Source organism: Lycium barbarum, chromosome 12 (assembly GCF_019175385.1).
Source record: "Lycium barbarum isolate Lr01 chromosome 12, ASM1917538v2, whole genome shotgun sequence".
In the NCBI taxonomy this organism is placed as follows: domain Eukaryota; kingdom Viridiplantae; phylum Streptophyta; class Magnoliopsida; order Solanales; family Solanaceae; genus Lycium; species Lycium barbarum.
In genome coordinates, this window is record NC_083348.1 from 64639374 (window position 1) to 64654781 (window position 15408).

Here is a 15408-nt window from a genome sequence, read left to right on the forward strand (position 1 = left end):
ATCTAGCTCAACTAAGTTAGTGACTTGTTCATCTAAAGAACATTATCCTACATTTTTTAATTTAGCTTTGTATTGTTTATCAAATATTTACCAAGAGCTCCTAAGATTTTGTCATATTTTTACTATATATTTTTTGGAGTTTTTGAATAACTGGAATCATATTTTCTAATTGACGTATTAAAATTCTAACAAATATTTTAAAAACTATCTACAAAGTCAAATAACAAAAATGACAAATATAAAATAAAAAACAATACTTTAACATTAGAATGAGATTACCGATTCAAGAAGTTTGAAGACTTGTTTCCAAAAAAAAATACAAAAATTGGTTGTTCCAAAATATTTCTTCCGAAGCTTGAAACATGAACTATGTACTCTTCAACTATGTTTTATTTTTAATTTATAGAGCAATAAAATTTGGGAAAATAACATTGTGTGATTCATTGGGCCTATTATTTATCCGAAATGGCCTATATTTGGGGTTCTTACCGGAAATGGCCCAATTTCGGACAATATGAAATAAGATAAAACACTCTCTCCTCACGCGAACAACACTCTTCCTTTCTCTACACTTCTTAGTGAAGCAACTCCCATCTTGCTAAAATCTCTCCCAGCGAAGTAAGTTTTTTGATTCACATATTTTGTTCTAGCTTTATTTTGTTCACATATTTAGCTTTGTATAAACTGGTATAACTATGTATATCTGGACCTTGGTGCCTATTTTTGAATGATTTTCTTGTTTTCTAGTCGGGGACTTATACTCGTATAAACTGGTATAAGTATGTATATCTGCACTTGGGGCTATTTTGAATGAGTTCCCTTTGTTCTAGAGAGGACTTATACTTGTATAAACTAATATAAATATGTATATCTAAACTGAAATTTGGTATATCATTCTTTCTTCCGTTTAATTCTCACTGTTCTTTTTTCTTTTCATGTTTATGTTGGTGAGTACTATCTAGAAGCTGATGAACATTTCCAAACCAGGATTAGTTGTCATACAAACACAGAGATTGTCAGCATTTTGAAGCAATACACTTGACTGAAACACAACAACAATGTTTCGGGATAGTTGTTTTGGCTACTTCCTTGACTTGCCTCCCTTCAACAATCAGAATCAACTCATATATGCTTTGTTACTTGAAGGAAATTGCCCTTGGTTGTGAAAAAGAGATATGGATTAAGCTCAATGGCAATACCTTGCGATTTGGCATCAGAGAATTTGCTTTGGTTACTGGGTTGAAGTGTTACGAAGATGATAACACTGTGTATGATGAGCCAAAAGTTAACAGGTTACTAAAAGAGTATTTTCCTGGAGATGGAAAAAAATCAGTAACGAGGGAGAGTATGCTTGATCGCTTCAAGCAAAAGGGTTGGAACTCAGATGAGGATGCGCTCAAAATGGCCATACTAGTATTCGTCCACCATTTCCTTTTCTCTGATGCTAATAAGCAAAGCATATTAAAAAAAGATTTTGATATAGTTGAGAGTGGTCGGTATTAGAGGTATGCATGAGGCATAAAAGTATTTGAAGACATGTTCAGAACAATGAGGGATAAACTGCGTACCAAGTTGACGATGTACAGGCTCGGGGGTTTGCCACTTGCATTCCAAGTATGGTTTTATGAGTGTTGCTCCACGGTGACAATACTCTAGCTTCTTGTGTTGGGAATAGTGTGCAACACATCCTTAACTGGAAAGTCAAATAAGCTCCGACGTTTGTGGACCTAACTAGTGGGAAACTCATGACTAGTATTTATCAGGTAAAGTTCTTGTTTGCTATTTGATATATGTTTATGATTGTGGTTTGAGAAAAGTATTTCTGAATGTGCTAGCTTGTTGTTATTTAAGTGAAATGTATGATCTGTATATGTCATGTATAATCATGTATACATCATAGTCAGAAATGAGATTGTGACATGTATACATGATTATACATGGCTTATACAAAAAAATTGAGATCTGACTATGTATAATCATGTATACAAGATAGGCAGATTCCATTTTATTTTGTATAAGTCATTTATAATCATGTACATGCTACATTTTTTCTTACTTTAAACATTTTTTCTTCTTTAATTTGTGTTTATATCAATTTTTTTTATTATTGTTATAGTTGGAGTACCAGAACATTACCCCTAACAGTGAAGAGATATCAAGGCTGAATCTTGCGGCATTTTTTTAAGATGTCAATTTTGATCTTCCATTGGAAGAAGATGTGCGTAACTTTGACAATAATCATTCTAACGTTGCATCCCCAGTTTATGCACAGAAGTAACATCCTCGTCCAAGATGCAATAGTTTTGCGAGCCCTGATGATTTGAAGGCTGAAATTAATGAGTTGAGGCTTGACGTCGGAAAGGTAATGTATTAACTTGTCCCTTTTCCAGTTTGTTGTATACATATGCTTTGTTGGTTTTACTATTGTCATTTTGTTTTTGTTCTCTAGCTTACCTAAATATTTGCGGTACTCAACAATACGTGGTTTCTTCCTTTGAAAAACTCTTCAATTAGTTTGATTCCAAGGCAACAATTAATCATTTGATAGAGTATTCAATACGTATGTATATACGTTTATCCTTCATTTCATTCCTTTTTTTTTCCTGAAGTTTAAATGTAAAGATTCCTCTACCAAGAAAAGGAGGATGGCGTTCCTGTTTCTGAGGTACGCTTTTTCCAGATTTTATTTCCTTCTGTTTTAAAAATAATAATATGTAACCTCAATTCTATGTTGTTTTTATTAGAAACATCAGAATGTTGATGATGATGATGATGATGATACATATGACCACGACGAGTATCAGCATTTCGATGATCATGACTTTGCCGCGGATGCTCCTGAAGGAAATATGCCTGCTGAGCAAACTAAGTCAAGTGTCAAGAAAAATGAGGGAGTACTGGTGGTGTTTCTGGTATATTATTCCCTCGCCTTCTGAATTACATAATTATCTTTTATTTATATAACTTATAATATACCTTTTCTCTGTGTTAGGGGCAGCGGAAACACCAGTTGTGAATGATTCAAACATGTGGCATGACAATGAACTCACTGATGAAGTTTTGACCAAGTTAAATATTTTCCAAATTGTGCTTCATTAGCAACATGCCAAAAACAAGACATGGCACCTGAAGAATTGGCTCGGAAAAAGTTTCCAGCAAAATGTGTTTCTTCTCCATTTGTGGTAGATTTTGGTTCTAATATAAGTTGCACGTCAAAGTCAGCGCCCAAGTGCATTTTTGAGGAGAAGTGTCCTTTTGTGAACAATGTTGATGAGTTTGATCCCTATTCACCTGAGGGTAGAGCATTTGCTGAGTTTGTTGATGATGGGATGATTTCAACACAAAGGTAGCTTCATTGTTTTAAGATTTTTCTTTTCTTTTACAATGATCCGTATGTGTTGATTATTTTTCATTTTCATGATTTTAAAGCGCCAAAGAGATTTATCCCGAGGAAAAAAATAATCTTTCCGTGCCTTTTATATTTGGATCAATTTATGTGACAAAGAGGGATTGTTTCCACACGATTTCATACAGTGGTCAACTTTTATCTGACGAGGTATGTGATTTTCTTATAATTTTCAATGTTTCTATACCAGATGAATTGTGAATTAGAGGGTTATGAAACAGTGTATAAATCTGCATATGAATCGTGAATTAGAAGGTCTCTTTGTTTCCAGCTAATGTATCATTGTCCTATACGCCGAATAACTCGTCAGCTAAAATAAAACTTTTGCAGAATAAAGGACACAAGCGCCTGAATCATGTAGAAGGTTCTTTTATCTGCTACTGCTGCTATAATATTATTTTACTCATGTAGTTTCAATTTCTATGCTTTTATTTGTGTTATAGTAATAGATTTTTTGATGTTTGAAACTTGAAAGAAGATGAAATATGGTGTTTGAAGAAGGGACAAGTGCCTGAGTCATCTAGAAGGTTCTTTTAATTTATCTGTTACTGTTCGTATGATATTACTCTAGTCTTGATGTTAGGATTTTATTTTTTTTGGGTTTATTGTGGATTGTTGGGTTTGAATTTGTTGCATGCTAGTGTTTTGAAATATGTGGTTTTGCCCCAAGTTAATGTATGTTGAATTTTGTGTACTTACATTAGTTACTTTAAAGGGTTCAAAATGGAGTGAAATAGATACTAAGGATTTATATTGCCAACCCAAACTTGTTCATTGTTGCGCTTGTTTTAGCTTGGTATTTCAATGGTGAGTCTTTTGGGGTTTATACCTTTTTTAGTATATTTGTTGCTCTTGAAATTAGTTAAATTGATGTCAATTGAGCATATTTGTGATCTTAAATTTATGTAAGCTATATTTGTTTTTTGAATTCAACTGAATACTTTAAATTAGAGGTGATAGAGAAGTTGGAAAGTGTTGATGAATGTTTCTCTTGCTGCGGGTTGTTCAGGGTGGAGTTTAGTTGCTGTTTAGCAAGTTCTATAGTTTCTTTGGGTTGATTCACTAATAATTATTACTTTACTTCTATTTTTCGATCTCGGCACATTGATGTCATATTTTACTATTTGAGAAAAAAAGGTAAATATGATCCTACTGTTGATGTACGGTTCACGACAACTGGCTGGTTTTTTGGTGGTAAGATTGCTGAATTCTATGAAAAGTATGTCAAGGCTAACCATGCCGCTGCTATTATTCCTGAAGTTAATGAGATATCTCAGTATATTCAAGGCTTTTAGTGTGACGCAAATGTACCATGGGACACAGTTGATCATGTGTTAATCCAGATTCATGTCAAGCGTGGAAAAAAAGATACAGGTCACTGGGTCTTGAGTGTGCTTACGTTCAAGGATAGGTGCATCCACGTATATGAATCTAACCATGGTGCTTTGAATGATTCTTTTCTTACAAAAGCACTTACCCCAATTCTTGACAAGTATCAGATTCTATGGCAAGAGGAGCGAGACATTGATTTAAAAAATGATGCATATGTCGATAGAGCACTATCTGACCCGTTGTTGGTCAATTTGGTCACTGATCTGCCACATCAGTTCAATGCATAAGTTTTTTTTTTTAAACCATTTTAATCATGATATTTTGTGTACGTACAGTAGCTTATGTGAAATTTTGGTGCTTACGGGGATTGTGGCGCTTTTATTGCTGCCTTCGCTGAGTATTTCATCATGGGGAAAAAATAGACAAGAAGAATTTCAACATCGACACATATTACGCAAGAATTGGATCCCAGTTGTGGCAATATGGATTGAAGAAACAAGAGCTTGGTGTCGTGAGCGATGATGAGGTCAAGGGCAGGATCGACAAGAAGAAGAAGAAGAAGAGGGGGCGGCCAAAAAAGCCGAGAAACGTAGTTCATTTGTAGTTTTAGTGTACTTATTAGGAGTATTTGATGTTATGTTTTGTTAAAGTACCGCTTTTGATGAATCATAATACCTTTTTGCTATTCGCGAAAGCAAAAAACTACTGTGACTAGTTAGTTTGTTATGGATATTTTGTGTAATTGACTCTTGTAAAAATCTGAAGGCATGAACCAATTATGGAATTATGATTTTGTATTTGTTTGCTCTTACCGAATGATTGTTAGTCAGAGGTTGTTTGACATGTCGGTGGTATGATTTAGTCACTGATAGTACTGTAAGGAATTTGTCACGGGAATTACGTATGCAGGTTTATACATTGTTATACACACATATACAGGGTTATACATTATTATACTTCACTTGTATACAAAGAAAGTTGTCATAGGAATTTCATATGCAGATTTATACATTGTTTATACACACATGTATAGGGTTATATGTTATTATATTTCACTTGTATACAAAGGAATTTGTCACGGGAATTGCATATGCAGATTTATACATTGTTATACACACATATACAGGGTTATACATTATTATACTTCACTTGGATACAAAGGAATTTGTCACAGGAATTGCATATGTAGGTTTATACATTGTTATACACACATATACAGGGTTATACATTATTATACTTCACTTGTATACAAACTTTATACAAAATTATATATAGATTATACAGTCTCGAGGCTGCATATTGGTGATTATACACCCAGTAACTTGGAAAGAAACAAAAATGAAGCTTTATTTGACCAGACACTCAATCCCAACAAATACTATACATGGATAGTTAAAATACTATACATGGGCAGTTAGAGCAGCTAGAGTAATCGCATGCAACCAATAAGATTCTAGGAATTAACAAGAAAATAAGCAGCTAAAGTGAAATATATTTTCAACGTTGTGGCATGGTCTAACTTGAAATGCTTATTCGGGCTTCAAAAGCACAACTCAACTGTTTCTATGAAATTTAAGTACTCAACATGGTTCCAATGACAAGAAACGTAAACATAAAGTCTAGTGTTTCAAACTAAGTTCTTTGGTATATTTTTTCATGTTTTCCTATTGTGACTAGCTTGTCCACACCGCCCACATGAAAGCTTAGCCCTCTTATTATTATTATTATCCGTCTCCGAAGCCGGTTTGTATCTCTTCATTTTTGGTCTTCCAACACTTTTCTTCCCTTCTCGTGGTAAGACCACATTCTCCGTGACCTCTCTAGGGACAACCCATGCAGTCTCATCTGGAATAGGATTCACAAGAATTTTCCATGTTTTCATGAGATAATCCTTCTTGTAGTAGAAAGAGCAGAATTCGATTGGGTCCATTCCATTGTGCTTTATAACTGCCCAAGTGTGCGAGCATGTCAATTCGTTCATTTGAAATCTCTTACAACTGCATGTTCCCTATCTGAGGTACACTATGTTTATCTTTTTGCCTTCAACCACTGTGTACAATTGGTCTATAGAAGGTATCGCCTACAGTTTTTTCAAGAAAACATAAGACATTTATTATGGATGCAATTCAATAATACAATGAAATATTTTACTCAAGTTTTTACCGTCATGTTCTGTGATGCAATCATATTTTTACCGTCATGTACTCAACTTCCCCCAATTTCTTCCTCCCTCCAAAACTGTAACACCAATTTTTTCCTCATTGTTCTCGCCGTCTTCCTCCACAATCGTTGCAGCCACAGTCACTGCTATAAACTGAAGTAACAAACTATCTAATTGCTTACGGTTAAAGGATTTAACAGCTAAATTATTGATTATGATGTTTCATGTTAGCAGTGACAACAAACTACAATGGGTCACATACAAATGACAAATAATATAAGGAGTTGATGATGAGGAGATCTTAAAATCTCCATGACTTAATTCTTCCTCGTCTGTTCTTTTCGAATGAGGAAAAGAATAAAATTACTCAAAAATATTCATGAAATTGAATTAATATGGGTCAGATCTAAAGGTTAATGAAATTCTTTTTTCAAAAGTTTTTACCGTCATGTTCTGTGATGCAATCATATTTTTGTTCAACTTCTTGTTGTACATTTTTCCAAGCTCTGTAGACTTCGTTACACATTTTCTATTCTCGTAGCTCCATTGTGTCATCAACTTTGTCAAAAACTCCAGCAAACATCTTACTGGAAGCTCTCAGGCAAATTTGTTTGTTGAATTCATTGACTCAACTATATTGGAGGTCATGAAAATTGTACTTTTGACTCTACAGAATACTCTAGACCACCGTTCATACCCAACATTGAACAAGTAAGGTTGCACTCACAGATCAATTTTATTCAATTCATTCATGTAGCGTTCAAACCTTTCAGTGGTGTAAGCCTTAGCCAAAGAAAAAAAGTTCGGTCTCACTTTTTCCTTATTTTTCCTAAATAGATCCTTGACGTTGTTCCACAAATGCTAGATGCAGAAACAATGAAGCACTTCCGGGTAAACAATTGATGTGGCATTCTGGATGCTATCATGTCTATCCGAAATAATACACATTCCTTACCGAACCCCCAAAGTATTCTTCAATTGCATGAAGAACCATCCCCGAGCTGCATCATTTTCTGAGTTGACGAGTGCATAGGCTAGCGGTAGGATATTCCCTGTTTAGATAAAATATACACAATTAGTATAGAAAAATATACACAATTATACACTAAGTATAGAAAAATATACACAATTATACAATCAGTATAGGAAAATATACACACTTATACAGACAGTATAGAAAAATGTACACAATTATATAGACATTATAGAAAAATGTACACAATTATACAATCAGTATAGAAAAATATACACACTTATATAGACTGTATAGAAACAATATACACACTTATACAGTCAATATAGAAAAATATAAACACTTATACATGTTTTATACAAGTATATACAAACTGCAACTACCATTAAGAGAAAGGAATCTTGATACAGTGTACTCACCAGCTGCGTCTAGTGTCAGGGGCGGAGCCAGTAAGGGCCAAGGAGGCTCATCCAAACCCCCTTCGGCGAAAAATTACACTGAATATACAAGGCGAAAATTATTTTTTATGTATATATAGTAGATGTTGAACCCCCTTGACTTCGTCGTTTCTCTGCTTCTTTATATTTTTGAACCCCCTTAGTTAAAATCCTGGCTCCGCCACTGCAAGCAGTCAATATAGTCCCCCTATATGCTGCTTTAAGAAAGCTCCCATCAACCACCATTATTGGCCTACAATATTCCCAACCCTTGATAGATGAATACAGGGAAACAAATGCGTAAATGAAGCGTCCCTCATCCGACTTATGCAGCCTTGTAACCGTTTCTGGATTTGTGTACTCCAACATATGTAGGTATGACGACAACTGCCTATAAGATACACTAGGTTTCCCTCTTACTATTTCCATTGCCTTTTCTTTAGCTCTCCGCGCTTTCATATATTTCAATTTAACCCCGTGCTCCCGTTGCTTATTATATCTTTTGGAGTGTAATTTCTTTTCGGATCAGAAAGTTTATCCACAACAAAACTAGCAACTACAACCGAAGTAGCTTGACATTGCGTTAAGTATCTTTCAGAAAACGAACATGTACGAATATTTGAAATGCCTCACTTTGAATATTTTTCCCATGTACACGGCAGAAGATTTGAAACTCCAATCACAGTTATCATCCACACAAGAGAGGTGATACCTAGTAGTAATTAATTGAAACTTCTTAATACAAATTTATACACAAATATCCGTAAACATATCCACAAAGCACATACATACAGTACACGGATCACTCTATCAACATATGTACTATTCATATATTTCTACTATATAGAAGAACGAAAGGCGGACGACCAAGGGTAATATTGGAATTTCACATCCAATATTTATGACATTTTTATTAGATCTTCTGTGGACCCCATTTTGCACCACTCTCTTCTTCAATGCACTCCTTCCCACCCTTCTTATTTATTGATTTAACTTAAACAATATTTTCCCCAAATTATTTGTCTTCATTATAAATAACATTTTTCAAGTAGCATGTAATTATGCCTCTAACCACATGTCACTTTTTTCACTTTTATTTTTCACTATGTTCTTTATGCTCCACATAATTTTAAGTCTTCTTGATTTCATCTATGTATTCTTTGTACTTCCACAATTTGACTATATACAATATTGTGGAAGGTTGAATAATTTTTATTTTTATGTTTTGTGGTGTATTTTATAAAATATATTGTGGCATAACATTTTTGAAATCCAAATGAAGGTTTAACCTTTTAGTAATTAATTTCACTATTTGTATGAACTAAATCAAACGTTCTATGTGTTTCTTTTGCAAGATATTTTGATTATGTATTAAGAAAAACTAATCTAACTTATGAAATATGCACAATATTAGAACAAAACATCAAAATACGATATAATAAAATAACGTATCCATAGTTGATATAGTTTATGCTCAAAATTTATTAATTAAAATTATTTTTATTCGAGAAAAATAAAATTAATAACTATAGATTGATTTTAACTATTTAATGCTAATTATGTTAATCACATATCATTACAACTAATACTATAATCGATAAAACTTTTTATTTAGACCAAACAAAAACCTAATAAATACAAAATACACATAATATTAGAACAAAACATCAAAATCTGATACAATATATAAAAGTATAGTTGATATAGCTTATGCTCAAAATTTATTAATTAAAATTGTTTTTATTAGAGAAAAATAAAATTAGTATCTATAAATTGATTTTTAATTATCTAATGCTAATTTTGTTAATCACACATGATTATACAACTAATAATATAATCGATAAATCTTTTTACTTAGACCAAACAAAACGCTAATAAAAATACATTGATGTAAATTATTAATAAACTTATTCTTAATTTTATGTTATGTTTAACTTATTTGCAAACCAAAAAATTCTTATAATTACTTCACCATGAGGAATTCGTTTATAGTGTATCGATTGATAATCGACTATGTGTACTTGAAAATTCACTTGTACTAATAGAACAATAAAAGAAAAAAAAATGAAAGAATAATATCTATCAAAAATCATTATAGATTCTGGTGGAGTAATAAGTACTTTTCATCTTAATTACAGATTTTGAATTCAAGTCTTAGATATAAAAAGACTTTTAGTAGGACGCGTGTTACTCCAAAGTAGGACGTCCTGGAATGAGTCTAAATTTCCGGCCTCAAAATAAATATCAAACATCGAATGAGAAATTAAGAAAAATATATAATTATCAAAATTATTGGGCCCGTGCTATGCATAGGCAAACCTAATTAGAACCATCCGTCTTGGTCTTTAGCATTCCAATGCAAGATTTCCTTATTCCAGTGTTCATCAATGAACTCTTTAACTCTCTTCATAGATATGCTTTTCAAATTTTCAATTCATGGTAATGTCGTGTTTTTTCAATTCTAAATATTGGATGAATTGATAATTTCGCTGGCCAATTGCAGGTCTCTTCACAATTCTCCATTGCTAATCGCTACTCCTTCCCTATTTTGAAGTTCCATCTATCTCTTCGGGTGAGTTTTTAAAACTTTTTTCTGTGCTTTTTTCTTCTTCGTCTTTCAGTGTCGGATATATATATATATATATATATATATATATATATATATGTTTTACTGAGTTGCTTCTCCATATTCCACACTCTTTCAAAGTATGAGTTTTTTCTATTGATGGTCGTTGATGTTGTGAAAATGGTATGTTGTCGGGGTTCTTCGTTTCCATATTTGTACAACTAAATCCATGCATGTGTTCGTTTTGGTTGGATTTGGGATACGAAGTGTAAATCACACTGGGTTTATGGCAATTTTTTTTTTCTTTTGCCCGAATAGGCCTACTTTGCTACAAAACTCTGTCTTGCGATTTTTTTTTTAAATTTTGATTGAAGGGGGGGGGGGGGGGGGTTCGAATCCGGAACCCACGAATTTTTAGGTGAATGGCAAAAATTAAAAACCACCCCCGAATAGGGCAATCATGCAAATTGCCCAAGGGGGAGGGGATTACAAGGTGGGGAATCGAACTCTCGCCAACAAAGTGAAAGTTTAGGTAGCCAATCAACTGAGCTACTAATTAAGACCCCCATATGTAGTTCACCTTAATTTACATGCATCATGTTAAAAAAAAAAAACTAATTAAGAGTTAAACTTTAAATAAGAAAGATTTAAAAGCTTTTATATGATCACCTTAAATTACATGCATGGTGTGTGTTGGGCCCGTGCTTTCTTATCTAGTACAAATATATAACAGAATATACAATTTTTATACCATACCTTATTGCACTTCGATATCTTCACCTTAAACTGGAACCTTCTTGCATGGGGCATAGTTTTTCATTACACTAGCAAGTGTCTCGTTTATGTAAATTTGATCCTCCGGAACATTTTTGTGTAACACGTTTTCTATTATACCACAATCATTGTTTTCAGTTTCACTAATTCCTTCATCATGCTCAAACTCAATCATAATTATTGTATATGCATCATCAATCTCTTGTATAAATCCACCTCTACCTAAGCCCACTGAAGCTGTAGCAGCCAAATTACTACCCGAACAACCAGCACCAATTGACGCCTTCTTCACTGTTATACACAATGGATAGACAGCGAATTCTGATTTTTTTTCTTCAATTCTAAAAATGCACGTACACCAGTGTCATCGTGAATTAGCATAGGCGATAAACCATCCTTAGGAATGAAATTGATCTCTATGATATTCAATTCAGAAAAAACCTCGATCTGTTTTGAAATTACTGCAACTAAGTTCTCAAAATTGAAACTAGATTCTATAACTACACAACCCCCAACGAAATTGACAAAATTATTTTCAGAATTCCATTCACCACTATGCTGAATGTATATAGGATAAACTTCCATCGAATAAAATTGAATCGAATTCAGTGTTTTCTCTTACTTTTAATCGAAGAATCTCTGAAAATCATTAATAATCAAGGAAAAAGTTGAGCAAAATCTATATCCAGATTTGAAGGAGATACTCATCGCAAGATTGGAAGGAGAAATCGAAGAATCTGAAATCACGATTTTACTGCCATATACGATTGTATATTGGAGAAAATCATGGAAAATCTTCCACAAAATCTTCGCAGGGATTTGGAGGAGAAGTTAAAGGAAGTTACCTTCCGATTCCAAACAGAGCTGAAAGAGAATAAGCCTTTATTTGAATATATTCAGCCTCTTTTATAGCTGAGCCATGATTTGTTGGGCCGCAGGTTTGTAATTTAAAATATGGGCTATGAATATGTAATTTTGACTCATAAATCATTTATTAGTGAAATTTTCCCAAATATTAAATCAGCAATGATCTAATCATTAACAAATTAAAAAAGAAACTGCACTTGGAACAATTCATGAAAAACTAAAGTATGTTAAATATAGAATTAAAGCCAAAAAAAAAAAAAAAAAAAAAGAAAGGAAAAAGGAGGTACAGAAATACAATTACTGAAATCCTTAGTCTTTTTCACCCACGACTTACGTATTGGTTCTAAACCATCTTCTCCTCCTAATAATGAGTAGGGTTATTGTTAATCTTTTGTTGGTAAGAATATCTAAAACACACACTCAGCGAATTCCTAGTTAGTTTTTGAACCATCTTTTCCTAACATAAAAGAACAGAAAACGAAAAAAAAAAATCACTTGAAAATGAAACCTCCGTTATTCAATTTTCAACAACAAACTGTTTTTCAATATGCTAAAATTTATTAACATTCATCACAGTAGTACAAAGTTCAAACTTTTTATTCGTTCTTTATTCATTGCTGTTTAGGATTCTAATTTTTCCTCCAATGTTGCTGGCTTACAGTTGCGACTCTCTAGAAAATTTTGCTTCTTGGCGGAGAACTTGTATCAACCAAAAAAAAGAAAAAGTTTTAAAAGTAGTATGAGCTTCTGATGCTCCAAAAAACTAATCACCTAAAACACACTCTGCACATAATAATTGGACACTTGGCATCATGTTGCACGTGGGATAGATAAGAGGGAGAGAGGACGCTAATCTAGAGATTTAAAGTGACCCAAAACAAAAAATTACTCTTTAGTTTCATACTCTGCACATAAGAGGAACTAATGAACGGTCATACCCATTCGTTGGACTGTTAAAAAGGCTGGAATAGTTACACCCATTTATTGGACTGTTTGTTTCATTAATAGGTGAGTAATATATTAGGAATAATTTTGTAAGAAGAAACATGAAATTGAAGGCAAAAAAGTGCAAATATATAATTTTTAATATATTCAAATGCTTGCTAAAGAAATTCATTTTGAGACCTTTAGTTGTCAATATTTACTATCAAAACTGCGCTTTGATTTGAAAGCAAAATTACAAAGGCATTGTGTCCTGTAATTTCTATTATTGTCGTCAAAGAGGGATTTCAGTTTCTTTTTATAGAGTAAAATCATTCATGGTTAATTTTTAATTCAAATTAGCTTTCTAAATTATTTTAATAAGCATAGAAGATAAATAACCTATAGTGTTACATTCAGAAAGTTAGAAAAAATGGAAAAAAGAGAAGGAAAGAGCTACTACATGTCATGAGTTAGTAAAAGGAAAGGAAACAAAAATATAAATTGTTATATAACCAAAAAAGAAAAGAAAAAAAAGAATAAACAACTGCATCCTAGAGAATAAATTATTTTATCTTCTAATTTTCCAAAACTACGATCAACGAAAAAAAATGGAACACTTCCTGGAGTACTATATTAGCAAAAGTATTAATAAAGTGGTGTTTAATTAAATGACATGAAACACAAAGAAGATAAAAGCAATTTACCATTTTATGTTTGAAGGTAATTGAACAGTCACTTCCCCAAAGGAAAATTGTCACCTCTTTTTGCGCCTCTTTAGTGAAAAAAACGTTACTCCTTTTATCTTAGGGGTAACAATCTAAACAATTAATTTGAAAACACTATTTGATACTTACAAATTGGAAGAGGAAGAAATTTGTAACAAAACCCAAAAGAAGGAAAGTATAAGGATTTTAGGAAAATATGAATTGAGATTGGAACAGGGAGTAAGAGATTTGCAACAGACGCAAAAGAAGGAACATACAAGGATTTTAGAGAAGGGTCATGATACAAAACGTTTTGTAACATTTATAAGTGACTTTTAGGATTTTAATAGCACGAGCAGGTGCAGTAATGTTGAGAACTAATAAGGTGGCTTTTGGGTTTTTGAAATATGAAATTAATAAAGTTAAAAAAAGGGAGAAAAAGGTAAAGAATTTGGATAAAAAATAAATAAAAATTCTGGTTTTATAGAGCGCCACGTAAGCGGGCCCATGTCCTGCCTATATATATATAACACGATTTATGCTTGAACAAATTATACATAAACAATATTAGTAGATGGGAGTTTTAAAAGAGTATTTTTGTCCTAGTCAAATCTCCAAATCTAGGATTAGCATCTATGATGGGGTTGGTGGGACGTGGTGGCTCGGAAACGTAACGTTTTTGAAGTGTGAAATTGGGTTCAGAATCTATGAATTAAAGTTCTAGATATGCATTTATATTAAAGTTCTAGATCTGCATTTACGAAGATAGTATTTCCAAATTCCAGTGGTTTATTTAATACAGAAACATATCTTATTTTCAAGTGATATATTTACCAAGATGTACGTTTATTTGCGCATAATTAAGCTTTTTATAGGGAATCGTTTTTATACGTAGTCATCCAAATATTGGTTTACCGTTGAAGAATCACTATTCTTTTTTTATCGCATAAAAGTCGTTAAATTATTCACCAATTAATTTAAATGTCATTTCAAAATGCATAAGCGATAGGGGTGTACAAAGTAAACCGACAAACCGCACCAAACCGATAAACCGAGTCAAACCGAGAAAAAAACCCGACTAGTGGTTTGGTTTGGTGTTGGACAAAAATATCCGACCATAATTGGTTTGGTTTGGTTTTAACTAAAAAAAGTCAAACCGAACCAAACCAACCCGACATTACATGTATTCAATTTTTAAAATATTTTATACATAAAAATATTTATTTGTAAAGTATTTTATAAATATTTCTTAAATTTTTTCGTA

At 32.7% G+C, this 15408-nt stretch overlaps 1 long non-coding RNA gene across 1 annotated transcript; it reads left to right on the plus strand.

The window, feature by feature from the left end:
• The first annotated feature begins 2766 nt into the window (after window positions 1-2766).
• Window positions 2767-3387, plus strand: LOC132622151 (uncharacterized). The gene is made up of 2 exons (XR_009575830.1): window positions 2767-2912; window positions 2993-3387. It is a non-coding gene; the product is annotated as an uncharacterized LOC132622151 (long non-coding RNA).
• The last annotated feature ends 12021 nt before the right edge of the window (window positions 3388-15408 follow it).